Raw genomic sequence first — 26,564 nt, 5'->3', positions numbered from 1 at the left:
GGCTTCGCCTGGTGAAATTTCAGGAGGGCGGATGACGGTTAAGCCCACCGGAGCTGTAGCATACTCAGCAAGGCCACCACCATTCTATTTAAGAATCATGTGAGATTAGTACACCCAGGATTGTAATTTTAGGGTGTAACAAGCCTTGGCTGTATGAACATCCTTTTTATGGGTAGAAACCTAGATTGCGTTGCAACTATACATCTTTATAATCTGTTTTAACTATGTGCATGGTGGGGATTTGAATCTAAGTTGTTCTGGTACCATATTAAAAACATCTACCACTGCACCAAAACTCCATGTTATGGCAAGAGTTAAAGGGTTATAACTTTATATTTTAAAATGGCATTGCAAGTTAAGGTTCCTTTAATAGGTTGAGACATGGACTGCTTTATATAGCGGTGCATTTGGACAAAAAAAAACACTTACCGATGGGATTAATTGAATTTCTATCATCTTCACTGGATGAAGTTTTGAAGTTATGGTGAGCGTTAGAGGGTCATAATTTATACTATGTCATCCAGTTATAATTGATAAATTCTCTCTATATCCCTCCTCTCACATTGGTTCCTGAACTATGAAAATAGGATTTTTCTGAATTGTGGTGAAATAAAACAGCATGACCACTTCTGAATGGTAGAATTGAAGAATCAATTGGAATGGAAGGTCATATTAAGATCCTCTCTATTTCATCTAAAGAAGTCAGGGATTGTTGCACGCTCACAGCTGTCCATGATGGAACATAAGTACAAAGGTAAGTGCATGAGATGCGAAAATAAACAGGAGATGGTTTCCTTTCGCTCATGGCATCCCTCAGAAATGGCTCTATAATATGTTCTGTCCACCTTTTTTCGCACAACAAAGACGATCTGAGTTTTTGAAAAGGATCACAAAGAATAAAAACCAAACACGAGTTCACGTCAGATATGTCAGATACCGATGTGGATGGGACTTGCAAATAGGACAACACAAGCTGTGACGAACTTTTCACAGCCAAAAAGTTACGAATTGAAGGTTTACAGAAAAATCTAAGAATATGGTGAACAGTGTATTCCGCCCTCCCGAAATCTCACCAGCTGTGAGCGTGCAACAATGCTTGACTTCAGAAAGAATATTCTAGTATGTTGTCACTTACTGTAATTTTAAGCATTGAAACGACTTTGTCGCCTTCTTTGAAGTTATGTACCCCGGAACCAACTGCAACAACTTCTCCGGATACATCATTGACTGTTCTGCCAAAAAGAAGTCATGGTCACAATGTCGTTATTATCCCCAAAGTGCATCAAGCGTCTGAAGGTCTTTAAAGTAGTCATAGTTAACTTTCATCAAAACAAGGTTCGATATGGCAATTAGTGCAAACTGAAAAGAAGCGCTATATCAAAATTAGCTTAAGGCGCTTTTAAATATTACCGAAGTGTCATAACAGTAAGAGATGTATCTTAGACCACATACAGTGGCACTCACAATGCAAAAAATTTGTAAAATGTGCAGTACATATGTACAAATTATAGATAAAATGGAAACGAGCAATCAGCAACGGAATGTAAAATAAGGTCATGTCAACAAATTAGCACACTAAGTGAGATGCATACCCGGTATAAATGGAAACTTTGGTGGCATCATTGGTCGAAGCATGCCTTTCTGGACCTTCCAATCAAATGGGTTTATACTTGCTGCTTCCAACTTTAACAATATCTCATCCTTCTCTGCTGTTGGAATTCGGATCTCAACATGCTGATTTAAACAGAAAAATCCAATCAAACATTACTATAAAATAATTGGCTGGCACATGAAACTGATGGGTTAAAGTTATTTTAAGTAGTAATGATGCTACAAAAACAAGCTAAAATTAGTTCTAAAGGTTGCAATATGGAGCCCTAAGTTAATCTGACAGTAGTAACAAAATCACAAATAATCAGCCACAATTATTCTTGTACAAGTACAAAGTGAGGAAAATTTCTCCATAACCCTGGTCTAGTCACACCATGATCATGTCCATTTCACAACTAAATACTCTTAAGCAGTTTGGGAGTTCCATGTTTTTGCATGTTTTGAGAGTGAACAAACCTTATATGCACTCTGACCATATGATGTAAAACATGGATGCGTTCTCATGTTTTGAGAGTGAACAAACCTTATATGCACTCTGACCATGTGATGTAAAACATGGATGCGTTCATGGAGAAGATGGACCCATTAGAAACCCAAAGATGGGCTTGACAAGGTGTTCTGGTTTGCAAAGAATAGAAGGTCATATTTGCCAATTCGTACGTCAGAATATGATAAATAATATAAGAAATTTGCGTATTTTTCCAAGATGGAGTCAACCAAATTCACTGGAGTTCAGTTTGTCGCCTTCCCTTTCGTGTCCCTTTGGATTGAGAGATATTCTACTTTTTGTCAGTTTATTGCTATTTGGTAATGATTTAGGAGTTTAGTTTGCTAGTAAATGAAACCGGTTTGATTTCAGATTTGACTGATTGATTTCCTCAATCATAGGGCATATTTCTAGGGTAGTTTTGATGCTTTCTATTTCTAGTAACTTCGGGATCTTTATTTTCATATTTAAGCAAAGAATTGTAAGTCCTAGAGGCATGGCTTTTGATTAATAAAACTTTCATTTGACTTTGTGGATTCGAGGTTGTCTCTTCGTGGACTGGAAGATTGTTCTTTGCGGATTCATAGAATGCACCTCTGTAGATTCTAAGGATATTTACCTCCGCATTGTGTCACCATGTTATCAACCCTAGTCTAGACCGTTGGGTTGGTGTAGATTGCCCCGGACCAAACAGACGCAGTATATACTAAATGATCTTTAATTATGGAAAATTGGAGATTTACACCTTCCTCAGAAGATGTATTCCGCCACATCTACTTCCTAAATATCATGAGTTTCAGTGTAGAAGATAGAAGGTGATGGAAGCTCACTAGTAGCAGTGCCTTCTCAGCGCACTCATTATACCTTACATTGTGCAATCATCAGTCACAGTGTCTCCAGGTCACAGTGTCTCCAGTTCAAACTTTTAAGGTGTTATCCAGTTCCTCTGAAACATCGCTTACATGTTTGGTTGTTTCTTCTTGATCGTCTCCCTATGAAGATCAGTCTAGTTAAACAAGGTGTATCAGTGCCAGGAAGTGGTGTGCTATGTTCTCGTGCAAAAAGAATCATCTTACATATATTGCTAGAGTGTTGTTTTGTTAGACAAATTTGGGGGATCAATTTTCAGTCTTCAGGTTTCATCTTGGCCTATCATGGTTTTGGACTTTTGGCATGACAGGAGGGTATCCAATATCAATCATAACAATAAAAAGGAGTGGGATTGTACACTGGTGGAGACCTTTCGGTTCATTTGAAAAAAGCAGAATCAACGCATCTTCAATGGACAGACCCGGTGCAGCAAAAATCACATATAATTCAGCCAAGGTTTTATAATTTTGCATCACGCATTTTGGTAGAAAAGTTTAATTTTGCGGATATTCTTTTATACTTACGCAGTATCAAGATTCTACAACATAATCTTATGTATTTGCCTCTGTCTTCATTAATAATATGTGCTAAGGCCCTTTTTTCCCTCCAAGGCTTCAAGTAATAAAAATGTTATGAATCGCACCTACAAATTAAATCCGACATACCTCATTAACTTAATACTTCAGAAGTAAGGTACCAAAGTCAGATGTTGCTGATGCTAATAGTGGTACTGATTTGTTGAAGGTTCTTCAGAGTTCTCAGTATGACAGGTCCCCGGTAATCTAATCCTAAACACAATGACTGAGAATCGAAGGTTTTTATTTCTTCCATGCCTTATTTCAAAGTAAACTATAGTTAATACAATTAATTTTTCACTTAATTATATATACACAAATAAAGAGTATTTTGTAAGTTACCTCCATAACTATATCATATCTAGAATCCATTAAAAAGATAGTTAAGTAAGATGGCTTTGGTATCTAAAACAAAAATATGAGGATGATGAAACTCATTCTCTTTTCAGGTTATCCCAGTACTCAAATCCTAATGCAAGTTTGCAACTGTATTTATTGATTTATTAGGGAATACCAAAGTTTGTTTATAGAACCTTTTAAATATTCTTTCTCTGAAATGTTCTTTGTTTCTTAGCTTTCAACGAGTAACATAGGTGTGGACATAGTCATGCACAGCAACAAATGAAATTGATGGAATAGTTGGCTTCGGTACCATATCCATATTGAGGGATCATGAACCTTGTTGAACTTTGATATATGTCATCTATCAAACTCTCCATGTTATAAAGAAATATCAGAAAGGATGTTTAATCAAAGTTATCGCAAACAAAAACATACGAAGGATGATAGAAAATAATTTCCGTTCTCTGGAAATTCCACTATTCCAGTCCTAATTCAAAATAGCATTTGTAATCATTGATTTATTAGGGATCGGAAACCTTTTAAGTACTCTTTCTCTGCAATGTCTCCCCGTTCTTAGCTTTTAAAGAACAAAGTGTGAACATGGTCATACACAGCAACAAATAAAGTTGACAGAGTAGTTTGCTTCATCATCAATATTATTACATTTTGATACATGTCATCAACCAAAACACTTTATGTTACCAAAAATATATATAAAAAATGCTATTTCAGACCCAAGATTCAACTTCCAATCTAATATAATTGTTATATATGAGGATTTATGACCAGGAATGTTGCTTGGTAGTTTATGCATAGATAACGAAGATCATGCATATAGTAAATGATCAATTTAATAGATCCTTAAAGTTTAATATTTTGCTCAAGATCTATTACAAAATGTTAGAGTGCCAACTAAAATAGCATGAAAAATGAAATAAGAAAGAGTCAGTTCCTAAGTTGAATATAGATTAAATTTAGGAAAAATGAGCATCCAAAATGATTCTAAATAGATAGGAAATTAATAAACTGCTTATATTTACTCGAAAGACAGGAAAACAACCAAACAGATGGATTAGGTTGTCTCTCCGTAAAACAAATTCCATTGATGCGATATCAGATCGATGCCATGGATCCATTAACAAATGCCAAAAACTGTTGTAGTCAGTCCGAAACTTAGCATAACCATTCTTGATTCAAACAGAAACATGAAAAGGAAATAAGTTCAAAAAACAAAAAATGATCCTCTGCTTTTTATGGATTTTTTCTTTACAACTTTTCTACAATTTTACTTCATGTCAATTTTGCACAACATGCCATGTTTTTTTAATTTCTGCAATATCTGTTCTTTTCAAAATTCCTTCTATTTCTATATAGCTCTTGCTCCTGCAAGAAAATCAATCCTTTTCTGTTGTTTTTCTCTGAAGAATCTCCATGTGACATCAAAATCTATGACACAGATATAACACTTGCGAGCATACAGGTTCACAAGTGAAGGGTCTTTAAAGGATACAAGTTCTTAAAATTTTGCTATCTTGAGTTTTACTCAATGCATTGCGTCAAGTTGATGCGGAATGGAGGCAATGATGAATAGTGTTTTGGTGAACAATGTTGGAGTTTTCAAGAGTATTTCAAAAACAACAAGAAAGTTAGTCCCGTATTGGATAGGAGATAAAAATTTGAGCTCCTAAATATTCCTCTTGAACTACTAAATGTTCTTAAGCTCCTAAATATTCTTCTTGCGCTAATAAATGTTCTTGAGCTCCTAAATTTACATTTACTAAGCAAAGAGACTTTTCGATTACTGAGTTTTTCTTGAGCTCTGATTCCAACAGCTACTTGCATTTAATGTTCTCTCTTAACTACTCAAATTAATTATGTTTTCTTAAGTCTATAAATACCTCATTTCTACTTTAATTTTCATGTACTAGAAAACTCTCCTAAACTATTCTCTCTAAGACAAAGTGCTAATCTCTCACTGTCCTGCATACATTGCACTTGCGGGTGTACGCTTGTAGTGTATAGAGCGGTTGAATCTTGAAGAGTAGAGTCCATCAACTCCCTATTGCACCAAGACATTGTCTTAGAGGGGTCGAAACTACTCCTAAGGACAATGTTCTATCATGCCTCAGTTCACCTCTCTCTATTTTTTTTGCAGCGTTTAATTTACCATATTTCCAACAAATTGTACCCATGAGCAGAAATTTTTCTCTTTTTTATTTTTTTAGTCAATAAGAGATCAAATACAGAAAGATGATCTCTTTTTTTTTTAGTCAATAAGAGATCAAATACAGAAAGATGACAGATAAATAGGTTAGATCGAATTCACTCACAGCATCTAACCTTTGAAACGATGGAAAAAGTTTGTTTCACACACGGATGCCTAATCAAAAAAATATGGCTTCTCGCCTTGAGGGATTCATTCTTATCCCTCTCTAGTTCAAACTCTTATTCATATCAATTTATTTCCAACTCCAAAATGAAAAATTACAATCCTTTTTATAGCAATAAAATAAATCCCAATTCTAACTAATAGATTACATCAAATCCAATAAAATAATAAAATAGCAAATGTAACTAAATAACTGATCCAATCCTAACCAGATATCTCAAAATCATATTCTAAAAGTCTCAACTAATCTAGAAGGTGTTTGGGAAGGCTTACTTTTTTTAAGCTTATAATTTATGCTGGCTTTTAGTGGCTTTTGACTTTTATAATAAAAATATTATAAAAACCGTTTGGGTAGTATAGTAATTTTGTGAACGCGGAGGCAATCAGTGGGGTGAAAAACGTGTGGGTGAACAGCGGCTAAAGTGGGAGAAGTTGCTGCGGGAAAATTTATTCGGCTGTTGTGGGAAAAGACAGCGGCAAAGGAGATTTTTTCGGCAGCAGGTATAAACAGAGGCTGGTCTCTGGTTTCTTGAGGAGTTTCAGGAGGCTAGAAGAGAGATCTTGAGAGGAGAGAAAATAGGGTTTTACAAAAGAGAGGTTTATTTCTTTTGGATAAAAAATCAGATCTATTTTTCTTTGAGGCGAGCTTGTGGATTGTACAAGTCGTCGGTGTTCTTCTCATAGTGGAATCTCCCCTCACCCCTCCCGTGGACGTAGGCAAGTTTGCCGAACCACGTAAATCTCGTGTATTTACTGTTTTCTGGGTTGTTGGCTATTGCTTGTAGGATCCCTCAAAATTCGGTCTTGCGCTGATGAGAGGAAGAGTGGATATCTCACTTCGCTGAGATATTTCGCTACTGAGTCTGGGTTTCCTTCGCGAAACACAGATATCGAGGTTGACTTGTGCTTTTGTGACAACAAAAGCCAGGGCTCTCTCTCAGGACATATCGCTTCCGCGACGGTGGGCGTGACTTTGCGCCCAACAATTGGTATCAGAGCAGTTATTCAGATTGGGAGTGGTATAGCTTCTGATTTGAGGTGGTGCTCGGTAATTTCCTGAGACAAGCGGAGAATGGCGTCAACAAGTAAAACAGTTAAAGTTGGAAAATACGAGATTGAAAAATTCAATGGGAAGAATGATTTTTCCTATTGGAGGATGCAGATGAAGAACACGTTGATTTCGCAGAAATTGCACAAAGCTTTGGCGGGAAAAGAGAAGAAGCACAAGGATATGTCTGATGAGGATTGGGAGGAGCTGGATCTGGAAGCACGGGCGTCGATTATCCTTTGCCTTGAAAGAGATGTAGCTTTCTTGGTAGATGGAGAGGAAACGGCTGCGGGCGTGTGGTTGAAGTTAGAAAGCACCTTCATGACGAAGAGTCTAACAAACCGGATCTATTTGAAATCCAAATTGTATACTTGCAAGATGGAGGAGGGCTCATCAATCCGGGAATATATCAACAAAATCGATAGGATTATATCGGATCTGAAGGACATCGATGTGACTGTAGAAGATGAGGATCAGGCTCTTCTATTACTTCTATCTCTGTCGAAGTCTTATGAGAACCTGGTGCAAACATTGATGCTTGTGGGAGACAATTTGACGATGGATGAGACTAGAACGGCGCTTCTAGGGGATGACCTTCGAAAGATTGCAACCGGTGACATGACTACTGGTGGTAACAAAGAACAAGCGCAGGGATTGTTTGCTAGAGGAAGGAGCAATGAGCGAGGAAAAGGCAAGGGAGGAAAGTCTAGATCTAAATCGAGACCCCTTGCGGGACGAGCGGTAACAAAGAACAAGCGCAGGGACTGTTTGCCAGAGGAAGAGGCAATGAGCGAGGAAAAGGCAAGGGAGGAAAGTCTAGATCTAAATCGAGACCCCTTGCGGGAAGAGCGTGCTTCAAATGCGGTGAAGTTGGGCATTTCAAGGTTGACTGTCCTAACAAGAGAGTAGGTGGGAAAAAGAACAACAACAAGACCGAGAGAAGAGAAGGCAAGGAAGAGGCGAGTTACGCATCGGAGGAAGGGAGCGATAAAGAATGCTATGTTGTTACGGGTGGCGAAGATACCTCCGGTAAGTGGATACTTGATTCGGGTTGCTCTTACCACATGTGCCCAAATAGGAAGTGGTTTACTACGTATAGGAGCATTGATGGTGGAACTGTATTGCTGGAGAATAACCATGCTTGTAAAACGGTGGGGCTCGGTGATATAAAAATCAAGATGCATGATGGAGTGGTCAGAACCCTAACGGACGTGCAGCACGTTCCCGACTTGCGGAAGAATCTTATCTCAGTGGGTGCATTAGACTCCGGTGGTTGCAAGATTGTAACAGAGAACGGAGTGAAGAGGGTTGTTCGAGGTTCCCTAACAGTGATGAAGGGTGTTCGTCACGGTAATCTATATACTCTCTCGGGTACGACGGTGACAGGAGATGCAGCGGTTGGAACTGATGGAAGTGGTGGAGACCCATGTGAGCACACCCGGTTATGGCATAGGCGGCTTGGGCACATGTCAGAGAAGGGTCTGGTTCTGCTTGGTAAGGAGGGTTTGCTGAAGAATCTGAAGAAACCTTGCATGGATTTTTGTGAGGATTGTGTGTACGGAAAGGCGCACAGGGTCCAGTTCTTGAAAAGCAATTACAAGAGTAGAGGTACACTAGATTATGTGCACACGGATGTTTGGGGTCCGGCTCAGACAACTTCCAAGGGTGGTTCCAGGTATTTTGTCTCGTTCATAGACGATCATTCGAGATATGCTTGGATTTATTTTCTTAAGCATAAGAATGAGGTATTCGAGACATTCAAGAAGTGGAAAGCAATGGTTGAGAACAGGACGGGCAAGAAATTGAAGACACTAAGATCTGACAACGGTACAGAGTATACAGATGGTGCTTTCAAGAAGTTCTGTGATCAGGAGGGCATTGTTCGACACTGGACAGTCAGGTCAACACCACAGCAGAACGGGGTCGCGGAGAGACTGAACCGAACATTGCGGGAGAAGGCAATGAGTATGCGATCTTATGCTGGATTGGGCAACGAATGGTGGGCAGAAGCGGTGGCTACAGCATGTTACATTGTGAACCGTTCTCCACATTCGACACTAGATGGTGATACACCCTATAGGGTGTGGTCAGGGGAACATGCGGATTATGAGAGGCTCAGAATTTTTGGATGTACCGCTTATTATCACGTCAACGAGGGAAAGCTTGACGCGAGGGCCAAGAAGGCGATATTCTTGGGGTATGCAAAGGGCGTAAAAGGCTACCGCCTTTAGTGTACAGAAGATTCGAAGTTCGTGATCAGCAGGGACGTTACCTTTGATGAAAAATCTATGATTGCTAAGGCACCCAAGGATGATGGTGTTGGGACTGTTGGGACTTCAAAGTCCCAGGTTATTGAGATAGAACCTAAAGACCAACCAGGTTCTAGTCATGTTCAAGTGGGAAATCAGGTAGATGATGAGCTTGAGCAGGAGGAGGTTCAGCAAGAAAATACACAAAAAGATAGTGAGAGTTGGTTGGCTGCGATGGAGGAGGAGATGGAATCTCTTCGGAAGAACCAAACATGGGAGGTGGTCCCATTGCCCGTAGGAAAGAAAGCTATAGGTTGTAAGTGGCTGTATAAAAAAAGAAAGATCCTTCAGAGCTCGGTGGTACGAGGTACAAGACGAGGCTAGTGGCTAAGGGGTTTGCACATAGAGAAGGTGTGGATTATAATGAGATATTTTCTCCGGTGGTGAAACACACTTCTATTCGGGTGCTATTGAGTATTGTTGCTCATGGTGATCTTGAGCTGGAACAACTCGATGTTAAAACGGCCTTCTTGCACGGAGACTTGGATGAAGAGATCTACATGCATCAACCTGAGGGTTATAAGGTTGAGGATAAGGAGCATCATGTATGTCGCTTGAGGAAGTCACTCTATGGACTAAAGCAATCTCCTCGGCAGTGGTACAAGCGATTTGACTCCTTCATGCTGAAGCATGGATTTTCCCGAAGTGATTACGATTGCTGTGTTTACATTCGGAAGCTTCGTGGAGGTGATTATATCTATCTCCTTTTGTATGTGGATGACATGCTTATTGCTTCAAAGAGCAGGGTGGAGATAGATAGGCTGAAATCTCAACTTAGTAAAGAGTTCGAGATGAAGGACATGGGCGCTGCTAGAAAAATACTGGGTATGGAGATTAGAAGAGAGCGGGCGAATCGGCGATTGTTCTTGAGTCAGAAAGGCTACATTGAGAGGGTGATCGCGAGGTTCGGGATGCAAAGTGCTAAGTCGGTGGCGACTCCACTGGCTCCACACTTCAGGCTTTCAGGTAAACAATCTCCCACTACAGCGGAAGATAAGGCACACATGGAGCGTGTTCCTTATGCTAGTGTAGTTGGCAGTTTGATGTATGCCGTGGTGTGTACACGTCCAGATATTTCACAAGCGGTTAGTGTGGTCAGCAGGTTCATGGCGAATCCGGGAAAGGTGCACTGGGAAGCTGTGAAGTGGGTCCTGAGGTACTTGAAAGGTACCGTGGATACGGGTCTGTGTTTTGGTGGAGATACATGTCAGATTGATGGGTTTGTTGACTCTGATTATGCGGGTGATCTAGATAGACGGCGATCTACTACTGGTTATGTATTCAAGATACATACTACAGAGGCCGAGTATATGGCCATGGCGGAGGGAGTGAAGGAAGCATTGTGGTTGTGGGGTCTTCTAGAGGATTTGGGGATTGAGCAGGAGAACGTGAACTTGTGGTGCGACAGTCAAAGTGCGATTCACTTGGCGAAGAATCAAGTTTATCATGCTCGTACCAAGCATATCGATGTCAGGTATCATTTCGTGCGGGATGTCATAGAGGAAGGTGATATTTCTCTCATGAAGGTGCACACGAATGAGAATCCTGTAGACATGTTAACCAAGGTGGTCATAGGTAGCAAGTTTAAGCATTGCTTGGACTTGCTTCATATCAGCCCGTGTTGATTTGCCCAAGAGGGCATGACCCTTCGGGGCAGTGATGGGGTGAGGTGGAGACTATGTTGGAGAATAATTGCAGAACTACGATTAGCTTGATCCCGGTGGAGGGTACGTAGGCAGCCGCGGTATAGTGGCGCAGCTGGTTTTGGCCTGGTTTGGCCTGGTTTGGTGTTTCGGATCTCTAGTGATGTTCGCGGTGTTCTTCTGGTGTTCGTCCAAAATTTGAGGTGTATCAAATGATGTACGAGGTGGAGAATTGTGAACGCGGAGGCAATCAGTGGGGTGAAAAACGTGTGGGTGAACAGCGGCTAAAGTGGGAGAAGTTGCTGCGGGAAAATTTATTCGGCTGCTGTGGGAAAAGACAGCGGCAAAGGAGATTTTTTCGGCAGCAGGTATATTTTTCTTTGAGACGAGCTTGTGGATTGTACAAGTCGTCGGTGTTCTCCTTATAGTGGAATCTCCCCTCACCCCTCCCGTGGACGTAGGCAAGTTTGCCGAACCACGTAAATCTCGGGTATTTATTGTTTTTTCTGGGTTGTTGGCTATTGCTTGTAGGATCCCTCAAAATTCGGTCTTGCGCTGATGAGAGGAAGAGTGGATATCTCACTTCGCTGAGATATTTCGCTACTGAGTCTGGGTTTCCTTCGCGAAACACAGATATCGAGGTTGACTTGTGCTTTTGTGACAACAAAAGCCAGGGCTCTCTCTCAGGACATATCGCTTCCGCGACGGTGGGCGTGACTCTGCGCCCAACAAATTTGTTTGGTCAAACCTAGCTTATTAGGTGAGCTTATAAGTTAATTTTTCAAAAGCTGAGGTATACTCACTTTTAAAATGTGACTTATAAGCTAACTTATTTTTGTATTTTAACAAATAGGTAGAAATGAAAAAGCTAGCTTAAAAGCTAGTTATACCAAAAAAATAAGCTGCCCAAAACACCCACCTAATCTTCTAGATGTTCTACATCACAAGGCGTTACGTTAGTTATGTTTCTGGAATAAATATACCACATTCAAAACGTCCCTAAAGTAAATCATGAGACATCCCTTACTCAACGGACTGAGCAAGCCTATGTAAATCCTGAGTCATCTCATTCTTAAATGTTTTAACATAAACACTAAATTTGAAGTTTGTTGTCCAATGTAATGGATTTGCCTTCCAAAGGAAATGCATCATGCAGTAACTGCTTGCTCTTTGTACTAATTTCATTCATCTTTTTAATCTCGATCTTTAAACTTTAACACGGAGATGGAATTTGGAGTTTACCCTTTTAATGGATTTAATTTCAAGAAACACAGCATGCATCACTTTACAACCCTTTGAATTTTTATTTTAATGTTTTATTTTTGGATACGAGGGAAACTTTGTAAGGCAAGAGGATCCCAAGCTGAGTCCCGAATTCGAGACCCCACCCTTATCAATAAACCCCGGGTAAATTGAGTCCCTCCTACCCCGCCCAGTCACCGCGAGCCCGTGAGACTTAACGGACATGAGAGGCAAGCCTCGAATCCGGGGCCTTTGGCCACGAAAGTTCGTGTCTTGCCACCCACGCACATGCGGAGGGGTTTTGGATTTCATTTTTACTTGTGATTTTTTTTATGATAATAGTCCCACTCATTATATTTATTTGAAAAGCTCTTGAAATTATATGATTTGTTGATAAGCCCATTAAATTGCATAAATTGCTTGAATTCAGCCTCTCTAGCTAACCAGAAGATTAAAATATTCCTTTAAAACTAACAAGATATTCTTCGCTACGTATTAAACTACCAATTGCACAAGTTGAATCTAAATAGTCACAGAAATTGAAAGAAGAACTCAAATAAAATCCCAAGAATTGGCACAGACAGAGGATGAAAAAGGACAGGAAAAGATCCAAACAAGCTTCAAGAACTCCAGGGGCATAATGGGAAGGGGGGAAAACGAAAATTACATATATATACCTTGAGAGCATCAGCACCTCCCCCAAAACTGCTGTACTGTAGAGCGCGCATGGTCTTGCTCCCCATGGGCAGGAGAGGGAAGGGCGGGGAGAGGTGAATTAAAGGAACAGCGAGGGGTAGAACGGGAACTGTATTAATGTGAGGCGTCGGGTCGCTCGCAAAGGAGAGTGGGATATTTTATCGGTGGGCTCAGAAGTGGCGTGACAGAGCGCGTTATCTTCTGTAAATGACGGATTTACCCGTTACAGTTTGATAGATGGTATAATATCCTCTTGCGTATTTTAATGTGTCGTATTTGTATCTGCATCCAAGTTGATTGGGCTGGGCTAAGGGGCCAATCATAGGCCTAGTTGGCTTTCAGTTAAAAGTGTTGTCATGCTGGATTTCTTTTTTTTTTTAAAAAAATTGAAAAACACATGTTTGATGCACGTAACGACAACACTAACAGTCAGATTATAGCCTTTGAACGTGATGATACACACTTTAAATTTCGGCTTTTAAGAGGAGAGATTTAAGAAGGGCTGTTTACATAATTACACCCTTCAATAGATTTTTGTTTAGGGAAAATTGTGCAACGCCCCAAAAGAAAAATCTTAATGTGTTGCAGCCTCTTTGATTTTTTTTTCTCATGTGGTTCAGCCCTTAAAATATGACACTATGCTCTGTAGTTATTCTTTAACAATTATTACATACTAACTAAGCATAGAGAAAGAATAAAAAGTAAAAAAACCCTAAAATTTTATTATCTTCTTTATTCTTTCATGTTAAGTCTAAAAGCAAGATGAATTAGACTTAACATGAAAGTCTATTTCATGTTAAGTCTAATTCGATTCATGTTAAGTCTAATTTAATTAATTTTAATTCTAATTTAAATCATGTTATGTCTAATTCAACTTGTTTCAAGTCTAATTAATTCATGTAAAGTCTAATTCAACTTATTTTAAGTCTAATTTCATGTTAACTCCAATTTAATTCATATTAAGTCTAATTTAATTCTTTTTAAGTCTAATTTAAATCATATTATGTCTAATTCAACTTGTTTAGAGTGTAATTTAATTGGACTTAACATGAAATTAGATTTTAAAAAGTTGAATTAGACTTAACATGATTTAAATTAGACTTAAAAAGAATTTAACATGATTGAAATTAGACTTAAAATAAATTAAAATAGACTTAACATGATTCATGTTTATCTAATTGCAAGAAACTAAGTTAACAATAAATGTGGAAGATCTCTTTTCATGTTTGAAATTGAATTGGTGACAATTCATGTCAGCAGTCCACAAAGACACAAAATAACAGTCGCATATTGACATTAACCTTCCTATAATCCAGTTGTAAAATATATTTTTAATTTTTATGTGCAAAAGTAAAATAATTTATTAGGGGGTTTTTCTCTTCTAACCTAAAGTTTTGTTGGGTCCTTTTGTCTTGATGATGATTAACAAACAATTTACAACTAATATTGTTTGTCTAATGCTTGTGTTTTATATTTATTCTAAACAAACAATATGTTGGAGGTTGGATGGTTTGAGCTTCACGATCACATCAAATGGAGGTTAGCGAAATAGTGGAATGAAGCCATTGTACATCAAGTCATATTCAAAAATCAAGCTTCATCCGTAACCAAGTCAAGCATATTGAAGATCTATCAAGCTTGGGTAAATTAGTTTAGAGTTTATACTTTATGTGTTAATATCTTAAGCTCAATATTATACACACATAATTTAATAGTTTATGTGTTTTATCCACAAAAGTTTTTGCAAACAAATATATATATATAATACTTATTTGTTTTCTATGTGGATAAGTTGTTTTGGTTTAGCTTTATAGATATGAAGCAATATATATATTCATTTTCACATTTATATGCTTCATATTCTATTGAATTTGTAAAATATGGTTTTAAGACTTACTTACACTACTTTCATATCTTGTATAAGTCTATAAATCTATTCTAAAGTGTTTTAAAGTTTTGTTTAAGTCATTTTTGTAAAATCAAGTTTTTAACATGTTCATACTTATGTGATTTTGCAAAATGATGAGATTTCACATTTGGGAGATGCTTTTGAAAACCAGTTTTTATAGCATATGTATTATCATGTCTACAATCATTTCTCAAAGTTTTATAATTTTTAGAATTTGTTTGTTATTTTTAAAAGAGGTTTGAAAATCAGATTTCTGTTTCAAAACAGGCTGATAACTAGTTATCAGTCGACTGGTCAGTCGACTGATGATATCAGTCGACTGATGAGTCGACTGAAGAAATTGCCTGGAATGGCAAAAAGTTTTTGTTTTGTTTTGGTCGACTGATAAGGTCGTCAGTCGACTGATGAGCTGGAAAATACCTCTAATGGTCAGCTCATCAGTCGGTCAGTCGATTGATAGCATAACGGCTAGTTTTTTCAATCTTTGTCATGTTTTGGTTTTTTGGTCTTTTTGCTGGGGTTTCTTGATCTTTGGGGTTTCCTATAAATACCCCCATATACCCAGCTCTATTTTAATAACTAAGAATATTTTAAACAAGTTTAACATTGGTTTAAAGTTTGTTTTAGTTTGTTTAAAAGAGTGTTTAAGAGTTTTGTTTGTGAAGAGAATTTCACAAGAGCAAGTGGAGATCATCTATTGTGTTTGAGCATCCAACTCTTCTCCCTCTTTCTCTTGATATATAGAGAAGTTTTTCTAAACTCTATTTCTAGCAATTTATATGTTTGAACTTAATTTCCATAAGCTAGATTTACATTGAGTTTAGTTTTGATTTATTTATCTCTTTGTTCATACACAACCTATTGAGCTTATTGTATTTACATTCATAGTATAATTTGGGTTATGGGTTTGTGACTTAGAGTGTGAGCTTATATTGTGTTCTCACCTTGTTTAGAGAACAATCATTTGTTGAGTGCCTAAATTATGAGGTTCACCTTGTAATACACTAGTACACCAAGAAGAGTGTGTGGTGAGAGACGGGGTCGTCCCAAGAGGAGTGGGGTAGGTGGTAATACCTAAAGAGATGTTGTAATTCCTAACACTTGAGGGAGACACGGGCTAGAGACCAATACTTGAGGTGGTAGTTAGTGTATTTACATTATGAGTAATTGTAAAGTTTTCGGTGAACTAGAAAACCAAGTTGTGAGGTGTAAAACGTTATTCGGGTGAGCGTTGAAAACCCGGTTGTGTAGTGGATTTCTCCCCGAGAGTGGGGAGCGAAGACGTAGGACAGAAGGTCCGAACTCCGTGATCATTTGATTGTGTTTGAGCTTGCATTGGCGTTCGTTTATACTTGTGCTCATTGCTTATATCGCCTATTGCATCTTGTCTATTTCATCCACTATATTGTTTGCCCTTGCTTAGTTTACTTATCCTTGCATATATCTCATTGCATATATTATTTGCTAGGATAGTTGTTAATAAGTTTTTAACTGGCATTAAATCGGATTAGATTAGCATAAACCCTATTCACCCCCCTTTAGGGTTCTTTACTAGTGGCATTAGGGTACTTTCAAGTTTTACCCCCACTTATTTGAAAACCCACTCAGTTTTTCAAACATCAATACACCCAATGTATCTCATCTCACTTATTTTTAAACTCAACATATATAATACATTCACTCTTTGTACTGTATTTACCTAATAAATTAAAATTTTCTAAACTACCCTTCGTCCCCTAATATAACCGGTCACTCCCTCTCTCCCCTCTGTTTCACTTTCCCAAATAGAGCGATCCCCGTAGACGTAGAGCCCTAACAACCCTAATAGCCGATTCTCAAACCTCAAAACCCTCAAATCAATCTCTGAATTCTTGAAAATAATTATCCTTAATCTCTCTAGTTTGCATAAACGCACCCTCTCCCTCTTATTTTGGCATCACACACTCTCTCGCTCTTATTTTGGTGCTTCACGACGAGGTAATTTCAACTTTTCAGCGAAGAAGAAAAAACCACTGTCACAGAGGAATTTTTAGGTAATTTTGACAGTTAATAATTAATTTTTCTGATTTATAAAGGAACTAAGCCTGTTACTGGGATATTCATAATTATTTTATATTTTTGAAATTTTTTTCGATAGGTTGTCGATGATGTCTAGCAAAAGTAAATCGAGGGGTTCTTCCAAATCGAAGACTAAGGATACTAAATAAGTAAATTTTAATTTCTCTAAAATTATTGTTATCTCATGAATTTTATTAATTTCTTTGAATGCTTGGTTCTCTTGTGAAAGATTGTCCTGCTATATTGAATTGGAAGACTTGTTGTCATATGTTTCTTATGTTTTTAAGTAATCAAGTTGTCATTGCCGTTAACGTATACTATTATATACAATAGTTTTGATATGTTAATATTAGAATGATTTTCTTGCATTTTCAGAACAGAGCATATTAATATACTTGTCAGAAAAAGACTAAATTAGGCAAGAGGCAGTTATGAAACAATGGTGATTAGATTCATGGAAAAATTATTGAAGAAAGAATGACAATTACGTAAAAAGAATGTGTAGAGCTAGAACAGAGATCTATATAGAATAGAAAAAATTTTATTCAAAGACATGCATCAAATACTACAATATAAGTATACATAAATTTTCTGATATTCTTTAGTTTCTTTTGTATTTAGTTATACACTTATACTGTGTAAAGTATAATATATTGGCAATATAATTTCTATCTAGATATAAAACTCCAACAGTATATAAATATATACACAAGTTTATTGATAATTTTTGGAATGGATGTAATAAAGAATTATGAGGTTTCAATGAACTTTCTCTAAAAAAATCATGAAAACACATGCAAAACATAAAAATAGATGTATCAACACCAACAAGAAAGTAGAAACAAGAATTATATGAGTTGTTGTTATCCATTTCTTTATGAACATGATTGTTGTTGGTTATTGGGAACATGCAAAGGTGTATATATGCATTCAGGTGAAAACTTATAAACAGCTAACGTTGAAGCCTAATAATTGGTGATGGATTTATTGTTTAATTGGTTTAAGTACTTGTAACAACTTTCTCTGACTAAATGTGCCTCTTGAAAATTCGTACAATTGGTCCGATGTAAATTTTCACACGATTCATGTAATTTGTAGGAAATTATCTGCTCTGTAAAAAATCATAAAAATGAATTAGTGAAATGACAGATTTTCTTTTCCTTGGTCCATTCTATGAAATTCTTGTTCACCGGTGTCATGACCAACCATAATGTTTTGAGCTCTCATTTATTATCATTTTGCTTGATGATCTCTTAATTTTTTTTCATTTATAAGGGCCATTCATTTTGATTGATATATTCTTTTTGTAAGAAAAATGTTGCACAGTTAATAATGTCTTTAAATATTAGGGTATTTCATGATTTGCTAAATAACCGTTTAAGGTCTTTGCTAAATGATAATCATTACGAAGTCCTTCGTCAAACCCCTTTTTTCCACTTCATTAATCTACCTGCTATACCTAATCAACAAGTTGCAGTTGATTACTTGCTTCATGCATTTAATCCAGAGCGAAGCTCATTTAGGATTGGGGGAAAATATATCGTGTTTAGTATTCTTGATGTGCATGAAATAATCGGATTGTCAAAGACTAGAAATAGGGTTATAATGGATGGTTGAGCATCTAATACTGTATATACGGAGCATGTGTATTATAAAAAGACCCAAACAGAGAAGGAGGAGGAGAAGAAGGCCAGTAGGAGAAAGAAGAGGAAAGTCAAGAAGAAGGATGAGAAGGAATGTAAGAAGAAAGTGTGGGGCACACACAAGAGGATGGCTGATTTGATTGTGGAGTTAGCGGACTCCAATCATAGAGTGTGTGTGAAAGTGCTTGTGGCTTTTATTATTGAATTTATATTATGCCCTTAGCCCGCTAACTTATGTCCATTATGGGGATTTAGATATGCAAATAATTTATTTGCTCTTCGTAACTACAATTAGGCTAGTGTTGTGTATGATCTACTACATAGGGGGATGATAAAGTGTCACGCCTCGCTTCCCAAAATACCCAGGAAACGGGACGTGAGCAAGCCCGCGACGTATTAGATCAAGGAGAATAAATACATTTCTCCTCAACCAAATATGCTAAGCGTCAAGAATAATTACAATGCGAAGTCACAGGTCCCCGATCATAATCAGCAAGAATATAATGAACAACACATAGTAAAATAATACATATCATAAATGAATATCATCCAAGACATAATATACGGGTCAAACATGTACTTATACAAAACTGAACAAATGAATACTGGAGAAATATAAAAATACATTGTCCATCGGAAAAAGGAGGGAAGTACTGCAAAAGTAACTAAGATCATCAACTAAGAAGAGATAACTAAACTTCAGCCTATTCGTCAACTCTATCTGCAATGCACTCCTACTAAGAATCCTCTGGCTCTGGTACGTCTCCAAGATGGACCTGCCCGTCCTATGACGTACACCAGAGAAAACAGGTGTACGTCGGTGTGCATGGCACACGACAAGATCCCACAAAACAAATAGAGCGAACGAAAACCCAAGCGGAAAACGATACGATGACAGAAATGACAAAAGGACGTGCAATTGGAAATCCGACAAAATAAACATGCAAATTCACTACTACAACATGATAATCATAAGAATCCATAAATCAATCGGGTAATGAAGTCATGCAGCTAGCGATCAGAATAATCATCCAAGTGACAAGGTCATACAACTAGATGAAATTAACACTTAAAAATCTATAACAAGAGACGTAGTACGTCGAGCGAAACAATCCAAACAAGGACACCCTCATGTATATACCATATATCTCAAATTGTAGATAATTAAATATTAACCCCGATCTATGTATGAAAAGAAATACAACTAGCCTACATCTCACAAGAATCCTAATCACCTTAAGTAACAAGGTCATGTAACTAGTCATTCTATAACATGTCACTAGTCCACATCTCACACAGAGTCAATGCTCATATCACCGGATAACTGATTGTTCACAAATCCCCTACGTGCATCTAATACTGCTACACGAATCAGTCAGAGGACTACATGCAATCCGATTTTGGCTTGGTCCTAACTCAAGCAGAACTCGGGTGACTACACAAATTCACTGACTAAAGTGACTACACGAATTCACTTTAGCCCAACAAATCAGTCCCAGTGACTACACGAATTCACTGGTGCAAGCTTGGAAGATACATCAACAGTCTTATCTAATCACATGAACACTGACTTTCCCACCCTAACTCTTCTCGTTTTGCTAAGTCAACACAACACATGCCTCTAGGTCACGCAAGGCTACTACGGTCATGACCACTAACAGTTCTCAATCACAACAAGGAACAATAAATGCAACTAATCATGTATAATAATATCATATCATATCAGATAATCAAGTCTAAGAATTTGAATCATAAAATCATTCTAAAATAATCTTCTGAAATAATAAATTTATTTACTTCAAAATAATTCCTTTTTCCAAAATAAATTCTTTATTTATTGATATAATTATCCAGAAAAATAATTTCATTTTTCAAATAAACTCCTTTTAAATAATTCTAAACATTCTTTAAATATTCTTTTTAATATTCCCTCTTCCAAAATAATTTCTTTTAATTTATTTAAAAATGATTCTTTTTCTAAGATAATTCCTTTTAAATTATTATTCCAAAATAATTTCTTTTAATTTATTTAAAAATGATTCTTTTTCTAAGATAATTCCTTTTAAATTATTATTGTTTTCCTAAAGTAATTCCCTTCTCAAAATAAATTCTTTTCAATTAATATAATTATCTAAAATAATTCTGTTACCGAAATAAATTCTTTTAATTCATTATAATTATTCTGAAAATACTATTTATCACATTACTATGATATATATCAATATTATTCACTAAACAACCAATGCGGATAAATACGTCATAATTAAACTATGCAAATAATTTATAACAGGTATAAAATTCAGATCTGAGCAAGAGGGATCTTGCCTCGGGGTTCGTCGAATGAATCGACGCTGACGATGCGAGTCGGATCTGACGCGGAGGAGCGCGACGTCGAAGGGAACTCCGACGGGAGGGTTAGCTGGTGATTTCAGTAGCGCGACGTCGGGCGGCGTGCTCGGGAGAGAGGAGGCCAACGGGGGAGACGGCATCAGGTCTTGTAGAGGGACTGTCGGCGTGGTGGTCACAGTTATCGGAGTTTGACGGCGACGGAGGTGGATCAAACCTGAATGGGGGCATTGGTGGGGAGTTAAGGCGCTGGTGCGGGGTAGGGGTACGGCAAGGAGGTTGTTCAGGGGCCTTGAGACGTTGGCGGTGGTTCGGTTCGGGCAACTGGAGATGGAGGGGGTTGATGGCGCTGGAGGTTGTGTTGGGGGCTGAAGCGCGAGGCTGATGAGCTCGAATGAGTGGAAGGAAGTTCACGAGCGGTGATAGAGGAGCTCAGGGAAGAAGGGGGCGAGAGCTGGAGTGCGGGCGACGAGAGGGGATCTCGAGGAGGTGGATCTGCTGTCGGACGTCGTCAGATCTGCTAAGGAAGGCATCGACGGCGAGGGGCTACTGAGGAAGGGCTGAGAATGTGACGGCGGAGGGGCCGGCCACCTCAGGGTGGCTCGGGCTTGGGCCGAGCCACCTTGAGGTGGCTCGACCTTGGCCGAGCCACCCCGAGGTGGCTCGGCCACCGAGCCACCGAGCCACCTCAAGGTGGCTCGGCTAAGGCCGAGCCACCTTGGGGTGGCTCGGCTTTGGCCGAGCCCCCGCGGGCGGTGTTTTCCGACTTTTTCGAGTCGTTTTCCGTTGTCTCGTTTGTCCGTGTTTCGGTTGACCTGAGACTCTGATTTGATGATCTGATTTGGCAGTAAATTGGATTCCTGATTTGGCAGTAAATCCGCTTCTGAGTTCGAGTCCGCCACCTTGAGGTGGCTCGGCCAAAGCCGATCCACCTTGAGGTGGCTCGGCTTTGGCCGAGCCCCCGCGGGCGGTGTTTTCCGACTTTTTCGAGTCGTTTTCCGTTGTCTCGTTTGTCCGTGTTTTGGTTGACTTGAGACTCTGATTGGTTGATCTGATTTGGCAGTAAGTTGGATTCCTGATTTGGCAGTAAATCCGCTTCTGAGTTCGAGTCCGAAATTGATCTTGATTCGATCGTGATTCGTCCGAGTCCGCTCTCGGTTGGATGACTCGTTGATTCCTCAACTCATTAGCTTGATTCTGCACGCGGGTGGATTCATTCCGTCGCTTCCGTGCGATTCGTCGATCTCGTCGCCTCGTTGGCTCGTCGGTTTGTGCCGAGCTATGCTAGGGGACCTATAAGCAATTTTATATGCCTACAATATGCGGAACTAGAAAATTCCAGTCCGGTCGACCGTCGCGGTCGACCGCAGTCCGGTCGACCGCCACGGTCGACCGCGAAACCTGCAGATTGTTTTCTTCTCCTGTTTTGAGTTGATTTCGAATTTCTAAACCCATATCCATTTTCCCTTGATATATACATGAGTTCTTCACCATTTTATCAGTATTCCTAAGAACCCTAATAGCCACCAAACCCCCCAAATCCTAATTTGATTTTTTGGATAAGATTGGAGTCTTTCAAGTTGGGTTTTTGTTGATTTTTGGCTTTTGGAGTGAAGATCTCCTCGATGTTGCTTCTAACAAGTTTTTCCTACAACCCCAGGTGAGTATCATCTCTGCTAATCCCCCTTCCAGTTTTCAAAATGTTTTTAAAGAGTTTTAAACATGTTTTGTAGAGCCTAAATGACTAGTTTATGAATAAAGTCAACTTCTTTTGTATTATATGTAAAGATACTAGGTCTTTTCATGCTAAAAAAAGTTGAGAACGATTTTACAGAAGTATTTAAGACCTGAAGATGATTTTAAAACGTGGTTAATCTAAAGAAAGAAGTTTGATTCGTTGTATTAAGCTTTTATGCATGTTTTAAGGTTTTGAATATGAATCCAATGCATAAAATCATGATTACATATGTTAATTTGTTTTCCAGATATTTATATCTGCTGTAACATGTTTGTATGCAAGATTATGAGGGTTTAATCATGTTTGGATCATAAAAACACGATGTGAACATGACACACACAAACAAATCTGAAAAACTAGAATTTGGGTTCACGGTCGACCGTCACGGTCCACCACGTGCAGGACAGAGACCTAGGTAGTCTCTGGAGCCCGTCGCGGTCTTCCGCTACGGTCGACCGCTAGTCTGTTTTGGCTGTGCATGTTTATATGGCTTGGTTTTGTTTTGTCGAGCGGATTTCTCAATCTAATGATGATAGACTATGATGTTAGTGATTGTTTAACACCTGGAATGATGGTGAACTTTAGATGTGGACACGCACACCGAGATTTGTGCATATATGCTAGATTGTGTTAGTTTGACACACTTTCGACATGAGTTAATTTGATAAACATATATGAATAATGTTGTTCTATACGTATTCGGAAATAGGGAGACGAAACCTATTTTCCGCAGAACGATTAAGTAAGATGATTACAATAGTATCGTTGTTACATGTATTCGGAATAGGAGAATAATAAACCCTATTACCGCAGAACGATTGATTAACGAGCATTACAAAAGTATCGCTATAGCACAAGATGATGCACACATAGATAATTGATCAGTTGTAAGCTTTACTTCCATGATAGATTACCCGCGAGTAGGGTATTTCCTTTGAGATTTTGATGCACCCGTTATGAACGACAGATATGTTTGTTTTAGCAATTGTTGATCCTCTTATATTAGAGCAGGTCACTCGGACGTAGTTCGAGATGAGATGATTATTCTTTATGTTATAGATTGGGGCATTTATCATTGATTATTTGTTTTTCATTAATTAAGAGTTATATGAATGATTTGATATATGTATGTACTGACTCTATTTTCTATATATTCCTACCCCTTTCCCTGGGGATAGGTAGTGATGATCTCGCTAGCGCTTTGACGCTCGTTGTTTTCCCCCCTTTTCAGGTAACGGGTCAGGCGCACAGAAAGTCGCAGGTGGATGGGACATCTTAGTTTTCCGTTTAGCATTTATTATATTTTGTAGTTATTGCAGAACTCCGCATGTAGTTGATTATTTTCAGACTCTAGATTGGTATTTTATTTCATAGAGTTGAGAGTTATTGTAAGACTTTGTTTATTTGGCTCATTGTATTAGAGATTCAGTTTAGACTCAGAGATATATCTACTTCATTCAAGTTGGGCTCATTATTAATATTTCTTATGTTTCTTCTGTGTATATTTTTAGTGTTGTTCAATTTTGAATATTTACCTGTCTATACCTTCATCTATTTATTGTTTCCACTAGAGAGATAATGATTGTGATGATGAAACATGTCGTAGCATGGTGTTTGGTACTTAGCACGTTTGATAATCTGGGTTTTACCTTGGACTGCAGCCTTGTGTGAATCCTGGGGCGTCACATCATGTTTATGAGCCTACTATCTAATCTAATTTTAATGATTAACAAACAATTCCTAAAATCATTTGTCGAGTATTTATATTTGCTTGTTAGGTATTCTACACAAAGAATCTTGTTGGCGGTTGGTTAGAATTAAGCTTAACGACGACATCCTTTCGAGGTTGGAGGAAACCAGAATGAAACCATTTACATTTCAAGTCAAAGACACTATTGCACTTCATCTATGTTACCAAGATCGAGCACCACGAAGAGATTATTAGCTTGAGTATAGTTTTGTAGTCTAGGTTTTTTACATTATGTGGTATGTTTAAACTTCAAATCATACACATACATATTTCGTTTTATTACTTTCAAGTTTAGCCATTTAAATATGAAACTAATAGATATATTTATATACATACACATTTGTTTCATATTTATCCCATTATACATCTTTTTATGATACTAATGTGTTTATAGATTAAAAACTTATTTACACTATTTTATATCTTTCCTCAACTCTATTAATCTATTGAAAAGTGTTTCAAAACTTGTTTGAAACGATTTCATCAAAATCAAGTTTTGACGATTTCGTATTCTTGAACAGTTTGCAAAATACATGAGTTTTCACAATTTAGAAAAAAATTGATAGATTCTTTATCTAACATGTTCTATCTCATGTTTATAAATATTTTCCAAAACTTTATAATTTTGGAGTTGACTTACTATGTTAAATTGATTTTACAAAATCAAGTGTTTAGCAATCTTCAGAATCTGGAATATCTGTTAGAAAACTGTGTGTTCTCATAAATGGGAAGTGATATTTCAGAAATTCTTTTTCTAATATATTTATCTTTTTGTTTATAAATATTTTCCAAAAATTTACGATTTTTAGAGTTGAGTTGCTATGTTTAATTTATTTTAGAAAGTTAGCTACACAAAATTTTAGAATCTGCCAACTCAGCCCAACGGTCATCTTATCGGTCGATCGATGACGTACTCAGTGGACTGATCAGGATTTTCTAGCCAACAGCTAGTATTTGGCTGTTGTGGTTTTGGGGCTATATATACCCCTCTTACCTTGGTTCTTTTTAAGGTTTTTTAGAAGGTTTTTACAAGTGTTATGGGCAATTTATTTCCAAGTTTAAAATATAAAAACTTTGGTTTGTTTATGGGAAGATGTTTTCACAAAGAGAAAAAGCTTTCAATTTCGATTTCGAGGAGTTCAACCTTAATTCTCAGCTACATCTCTTTGTGCCATTTTAGAAAAGTTTTTCTAACTCTTTAAGCTAGCTTATTCTCATTTTGATTATCATATATATATATATATGTGTGTGTGTGCACGTGCATGCACACACACATATGTTAGCATACATACACATATATACACATACACATGTTTGTGTGTCTGTATGTATATGTGTATGTTTGTATTATATGTATATATAGACACACATACACACACACACACACACACACACACAAACTCCTTAAGGAGTAGAGTCTGCGGAAGAAATCGGTATTAAACTCAAGCCAGAAAGTCCTAAGGAGGGGAATTAGCATGGTCAGATGAGGAGGATGAGCAGCTTCATCATCAGTTCCTTCACCCGCATCTTTGATTGATCTATTGTTAGCCTCCTCATCTTCTTTATATATCTCCATCGCACCTTGCAACTCAAGCATCTTGAGGACATCAAAGCATTTAGCTACTTGGGAGGTATCTGAACTAGTCCTCCATCAGCAAAAGCTCAAGGGGAAGCTGAGTGTTTAGATAATCTAACTCTGCCTTACAAGTGAGGGACACCATGATCTAGCCAAGAGTACCACCATGATACTTCTTGATTAACTCGGTCTCCAAGGCACTTGATTCTACATAAGCCACTCAAGCCTCAAGTTCTTGAATTTGGGCAAAGAGAGTGTTGCACGGCTACTCAGCCTCATGGGCATTCGGGTGGTCCCATGTCAGAGTCTCCTAAAGAGCCACCTCTTTCTTC

The 26,564-nt window shown here is 37.9% G+C and overlaps 1 pseudogene; it reads right to left on the bottom strand.

The window, feature by feature from the left end:
• Positions 1–13,344, bottom strand: part of LOC109837671 — a 14,056-nt pseudogene extending 712 nt beyond the window's left edge.

Source organism: Asparagus officinalis, chromosome 4, assembly GCF_001876935.1.
Source record: "Asparagus officinalis chromosome 4, Aspof.V1, whole genome shotgun sequence".
NCBI lineage: Eukaryota > Viridiplantae > Streptophyta > Magnoliopsida > Asparagales > Asparagaceae > Asparagus > Asparagus officinalis.
The sequence above is the reverse complement of the archived record's forward strand: the minus strand, read 5'-3'. Positions and strand labels throughout refer to the sequence as shown.